Source organism: Dasypus novemcinctus, chromosome 22, assembly GCF_030445035.2.
Source record: "Dasypus novemcinctus isolate mDasNov1 chromosome 22, mDasNov1.1.hap2, whole genome shotgun sequence".
NCBI classification, from domain to species: Eukaryota; Metazoa; Chordata; class Mammalia; order Cingulata; family Dasypodidae; genus Dasypus; species Dasypus novemcinctus.
Genome location: NC_080694.1, coordinates 16,503,217 through 16,510,197, shown reverse-complemented (window position 1 = coordinate 16,510,197; position 6,981 = coordinate 16,503,217).

The following is a 6,981-nucleotide window of genomic DNA, read 5'->3' as shown; positions in this document are numbered from 1 at the left end:
TCTGTCAGAAGAGTTGAGGGATTGTCTACCATTATTTCCTTAAATATTCCTTCTGCTTTTCCCTTATTATCTTCTACTGGGATTCTCACGATGCATATGTTTGAGCACCTTGTGTTGTCATTCATTTCCCTGAGACCCTGTTCAATTTTTTTTTTTTACATTTTTTTCTCTATCTGTTCTATATGTTCCATTTTAGAAAGCTTATCTTCTAGCTCCCTGGTCCTTTCTTGTGCCTCTTCAAAACTGCTATTGTGCACCTCCAGTGTATTTTTAATATAATTTATCATGGTTTTCATTCCTATGTTCTGTTACTTCTCTTTGCATACTTTCAAATTCTTCATTGTTTTCACCAGTGTCCTTTTTCTTTTTATTGTCTTTTTATTAAAGAGAAATAGATCACACAAAATGTTACATTAAAGAACATAAGAGGTACCCATATGCCCCACTCCCCACTCCACCCCTGCACCTCCCACATAAAAGTCCCCTTTCATCAGTGAGACACATTCATTGCATTTGGTGACCTAGTATCTTCTTCATACCATTATTCACTTCAGACATATTGAATTCTTTAAGGAGCTTTCTTGAGGCATTCATTCTGGGCTCAGTTTTTTTCTTTAGGTTAGGGATTTCCTATTGATTGGCTTGTGCTAAAGCTCCCCTTTGACACTTGGTTCAACTTATTTTGGAATTTTATAATAGCTTGTATTTAGTCAAGCAGATTATTTCAGCTATTATTGATTTTTTTCTTGCCCATAATTCCCTACAGGGAACCAGGTTGGAACTAAATGTGCAGCCAGTAACCTGAGCCATGAAGTTTGAAAATAACTGCATTGCCCAGAAATTGATGCTCCAATATCTTCCTCTCCTGCCAGGGGCAGTCTTGGTGTTCAGAGTGCAAGTGGTAATTTAAACAAGCAGTCTGAGGCTGAAATTGTTCACAATTTCCCAGAGAGACTTTTGAAGCTCCACCACATTCCTTTACTTCCAGAGACAGAATTGAAGTTGAGGGTGCAGGCAGTAGTTTAAACTGTGCAGGCTGAAAGTGTTCCTAGTTGCTTGGGGTAACCCTTGAAGGTCTGCCCTCCTTCCTCCTCTGCTCAGGATGGTTGTGGATCCACAGGCATGAGCAGCAATCTATGCAATGTTGACTGGGACTGATTTTGTTACCCAAAGATTGATGAAGCTCTGCCCACCCTTGTGTCCTGCCAGAGTCAGAACTGGAGCTCAAGCTGGGACAATAATCTGACCTGGGCAGATAGAAGCTGATTCATACCTCTCCAGAAAGTCACTGTGATTTTTCCATCAACCCTTTTTCTACTCCTACTAGGGTCAGTGTTAAAGTAAAGCTAGCAACTTCTTTAAGGCAAGTATGGGTTCAAAGTTTAACTGTATGTAGAATTGAACATTAACCGGTTGAATTTGCTAAGGAGTAGCTGAAATCAGTACCCATTCTTCTCCTCCAACCCATGTTTTAGGAAAGGGAGCTTCAAACTCCATCAAGAGATTGGCTCCCAAAGTGGGCTGCACTGCCAGTGGGGAATTAGCACCAGTGTCCATGACATGAAGGGCTCTATTCATTAATCTTCATCACAGATGGCCACCTTCCTCATGTCCTTCCAAAGATGGTACATGGTGCTTTTCTGGTTACCTGAGACCCTAAAGGTGATGTAGATATATCCTTCTTTTTTGATTCATTACTTGGTGTTCTTTCCTTTCATTCCAAAGAAGTACTGTTAGCATTGCTTTTCGAACAGGTATAGTGGTACCTTGGCTTTTGTGTATCTGAGGAGGTCTTAATCTGTGCGTTATTTTTGAAAAGTATCACAATATAAAATTATTGGTTGAAAACTGTCTTCTTTAAGTATTTTTAAATATTTTGCCCACCACTTTCTGGCCTCTATTGTTTCTGCTGAGAAATCATCATGTAATCTTATTGGGATCCCCTTCATATAACTAATTGCATTTCTTTGCAGCTTTCAGAAATTTCTTCTTTTCATGGACATTGAACTATGTTACTTTGGGTTTATCCTTTTAGTTGTTCTTTGGGATTCTTCAATGTGAATACTCATGTATTTCATTATATTTGTTGTTTTATGCCATTATTCCCTTGACTATTCCTTCTGTTCATTTCTTTCCTTCTTCTTAGACTTCCATAATGCAGATATTGGGATTGTGTCCTATATGTACTTTAAGCTTTATTTTCTTAATTCTTTTTTTGTTGTTGTTTCTTGTTCTGAATCATCTAAATTTTCTTGTTTACTGGCTTTCTTCTACCAGATCCAATGTGCTGTTGAAACTCTCTAGGAAATTTATCATTCCTGTTATGAGTGTCTTTATTTCTGGGGTTCCTGCTTGCTACTTTTTGTCATTCTCTATTGAAAGTCTAATATTTTTCCCTCACTCTTTTTTCTTGATATCATTAATTTTTCCCTGTTTTTCCCTTTTTCATGTTGAACAGAATGAGGATCATTTTCCTCAAAATCTTATTTCCAGTGTGTCTAAAGTCTTGCATTCTTTGTTGATGATTTCTGAATTTTAATGGTGGTCCAGCATTTGCTACTCTTTTATTCTTGAAATATTTCATTCCTCACTGTAAATTTTAATATTTTAATGTGCGAACTCTGGGATTTAATACCTGAGCTATCTGTCCTTTAAGTTTGTATCCAGATAGTGATATGACAAAGATTATCTTGAATGCCAGGATTCAATCAAAACAAAGAGCGAAAAGCGCATTCACATTCTTTATAAATTGGCACTGCTTTGGCTATTGGTCTCATTCAGTGATCATCCTTCTATCAAGAAGATCATCTGAAATGTACATGACATGCAGGGCCATCTTTCTCTTATCTGAGTGTGTATGGAACCGTGAGGAATGCTTTTATCCTGAGCTTGTCCTTGCTGGTGTCCTTAGGAATTCCCGTTTATAGTTCAGATGCCTCCTCTACTCACTGTGAAGTTGATATTTACCCCTTTGTACGTATTCAATTTTGTGAAAATACAGATAGTCCTTTGCCCCCAGCCACTGTGACTTAATTGTTTTTAATTTGTTTTAGTGCTCTCTAAAGTGCATCTCTGCCTTCCTTACAAATTCTGGGAGCTTGAGCTTGAGGTCAGTTTCCTGGTTCAGTCTTCCATACTCCCACCCAATAGACGGATAATTACATACAGAGACCTTAATTTGTGCATAGATTACTCTGCTTTTTCTGGAAATTGCCAGGGATCCACAATGGAAACTAAGTTTGGCTCCACTTTTCATTGGGTAAAAGTAGAGTTCATAAGAAAAGTAAGGATACTGGGAGCTACTCCTATGGCTTCTGGGGCTGAATTTTCTTGCTTTGGCATGTTCTCATTTAATCTGAAGGGGTTTGGAACAATGACTACATCATAGACAACCCCAGTGATTGGATATAGCTGATCAAAAGCAGTGATAAGCTCGCATCAACAATCATTAATGTTTGGAAGATAAATATTTTATATCCCAAATTGGCACAAGCAAACTTGAAATCTTGGGCTGTAGTCCTCACTGCCGCAAACCACAGTAGATTGAAATGTGTTGGTTGAAATGTGTCTCCTGTATCTACATAGTATATATATCAAGCTATTGTCATTTGTTTCATTAAAAGTCCCATTTAAATTTTGCTTACTGCTTTATACATACTTGATATTTCCTCCTTAATCCTTATCAAATAATATTATCAAAAAGGTTGTGGCTTAATTTTACCTATCACACTAATAATCATATCTGCTGCTGATGTCAGTATTTTTTTTCAAATTCTTATGTATTTCCTTTTGCTTGTGTAGCCACACTATGCCGTTTAATGAATGTGTTGGTAGGTGAACTTATTTGTCTGTTTCCCTATCAAGGGATGCTTCTACCATGCATATTTTGATTTGCATCATTTAACCTAAGAGAACATCCTTTTCAAAGTTACTTATCTCATAGCCAAGATTTTCACTCCTTTACACATAATAAAAGTTTTCAACTTGAAAGAGTATTTTATTGTACCAGCAAAGTATTATACCAGTACTTTGAGAGACAAAAGTTTTAATTTTTGTAAGATCCCATATGTTTAATGTTTTTCTTTTGTTATTATTCTTTTTGCCTAAAGTGTAAGAGACCATTGCATAAAACAAGTTCCTGAAGACGATTCCCTAAGTTTTCCTCTAGAAATTCAATGTTTTTGACTCTTATATTAAGATCTTAGAACCATTTTAAGTTGATTTTTATATATGATGTGAGGTAGGGGTCCTCTTTCATTCTTCTACATAGGGAAATCCAGTTTCACAGCACTAACTGTTGAAGAGACTATTCTTTCTCAGTGAAGTTGTCTTTGAAACCTTGACAAAATTCAGGTGCTGTTGTAAAGTTTATTTCTGAACTCTCAATTTTATCTAGTCTATATATCTTTTCTTGTGCCAATACCAGGTTGTTTTGATTATTGTGACATTGTAATTAATTTTTAAATCAGGAAAACTGGGTCCTCCAAATTTTCACTTTTTCAAGATGGGTTTGGCTATTTAGGACCTATTTACCTGTCATATAATTTTGATGATTGAAGAAGGTCACAACTTAACTTATATGTGGTGAATCACTTCTCTGCTAGTTTCAAAATTCTCTCTTCCTTGGCCCTTAATATTTTTTTCTTTTAGTATGTGTCATGAGCTCAATCTATTATGCTTTATCCTATTTATTCTTCCACACACATATTTATGTCTTCTAGAAGAAATGGAATATTTCCAACCATTATTTCCTCAACTATTCTTTCTGTTGTTAAAATATTTTTATTCTCCACTATTGATTTTATCATCCCTGTACATTTTGTTATGCTAATATTTTTGGGAGATACTTAGGATAGAATGTAGGACCTTGTTCATCAGAAGCAGGTGCCTAACCAATGAGCTACATCTCCTTCTACTTGTTTTTTAATATATATTTTATTTATTTTTAAAAGATATATAGCTCACACAATATGTTACATTAAAAATATAGGAAGTTCCCATATTCACCACTGCCCACATCCCTCACTTTTCCCACATCAACAACTTATTTCATTAGTATGGTACATTCACTGTAATTTCTGAATACATTTTGGAGCACTTCTATACAGCATGGGTTATAGTTTACATTGTAGATTACACTCTCTCCCAGTCCATTCAGTGGGCTATGACTGGATGTATAATGTACTTCATCTGTCCCTGCAATATCATTCAGGAAACTCCAAGTTCTGAAAATGCCCCCATATCACACTACCTTTACCCTCTCCCTGGAGTTACTGCCTTCAGTAACTCCAAAGGCCACTGTATTCACATCAATGATAAAATTTCTTCCATTGTTAGAATCACAATAATTCTATAGCAGAATAACAGTAAGTATACTCTAGTCCATATTTTATTCCTCCATCCTGAGGGCCCACCCAAGTCCTATGGTCGTGGCAGATGTTTCTGGAGTTCCATACCTGGCCAGTGGGCTGTACTTTGGAATTTTTGCTCCTGTGTGTGATGGAGTTGGACACAGATATGACTTCTCTACACATAACTCTTCTGTATGTTTAATTGAACCTGTTGTTGGTGCTGAGGTTGGTGTATGCCCAGGAGACTTGAAACTCTGGGTTGTCCATGTGCCAGTTGGTCCCTGAGACTCAGTGGTATTGCAGCACCTACTCTCCAGCTTGTTGGATTTACCCAGGTCAGCTGACAGGCAAGTGATGATGGACAACCACCACAAGGAACCAAGAGAGTCTACAGCTCAGGCATGAGAGTCCCATCCACCAGTCATGTGTGATCCCACTTGTTTTTACACACATTTTTAATTTTATGCTTTCAAATTCTACCTTTAGTCTACTTGTTGCCTTCTTAATTTCCTTTAGCTCTTTAACATTATTTAGTTTAGACCTATCAATATTTTTCTTTAGGTCCTTGATTTGAGTTAGAAAACGTGATCAAACATATTTGTTTAATTGTTCCAATGTCTCTGTTCCCTCAATAGCTTTAGTTTATACCCATTAATTAGCCATTTGTGCTACTTTCTTTTTATTATTTGTGATCCTTTTTTGCTATCTGGGCATTTGATTATGTTGATGTGCAAACTCTGGATGTCAGTTTCCCCCTTTTGCCTAGGGATGTAATACAGATTGGCTGTGTGTTAAAACTCCTCTTCAAAACTTGGTAGAGCTTATAGTGAACCTTTAGAGCAGTCTGGGTTTAACTGTTCAGATTTTCTCAGGGCTTTCCGTACCTGCCTTTTGCCCAGGGCATTAAAGCAATTATTAAGATTAACATATTATGTGCAACTCTTTCCCCTCCAAGAGAGGATTTTCTTTCCTTGTTTCTCCTCCAGAAGTCCTGGGCTCTTCCCATTTTCTCATTATTTTTATGAAAATTTTCCTCCCTCATAGCTATGATTTTTTCAACTCTACTCCAACAAACAGGATTGCCTTTTCACTTTGACTTTTAGCCTGGTGTCCATGTTGACTTACAATAGGTTAGTTTTCTCAAATCAGAAGTTAATAAAGCATGTCTGCCAAGGTTTATATGGTCCAATTGGGGGAGGCAAAGTATTTGGTGATAAAACCTTACATATTTTGTCTGGATTTTGAGTCTCGCATTTATGGAATTTTTTGTAGAGTATTTGAACTACTTTTTCAAAGATTCCCACCAGGATTGAGCCATGAACTCTTTCATAGTTTTATTCCTTGGTAATTGACTCATAGAGTGCTCTTGTATAGGTTCTTTAAGGTACACTGGGGCAAAAAGGCAACCACCTGAGACTCCTGAGACTCCAATTCCAAAATTTCTTTTATAAACTTGTGTTATCATTAGTCTTTTTTAAATTCAGAAATATTTTTGACTATTAACTAATTAATTTGAAAAGGTTTTATAAATTATTTTATTGAAGGTACAAATCTTTGTTATGGTACAATTTGTTGAGCTGCAATTATTACTTTTTCCTTATATTTTGACTTGGTTTTGCCAATGTGAGTT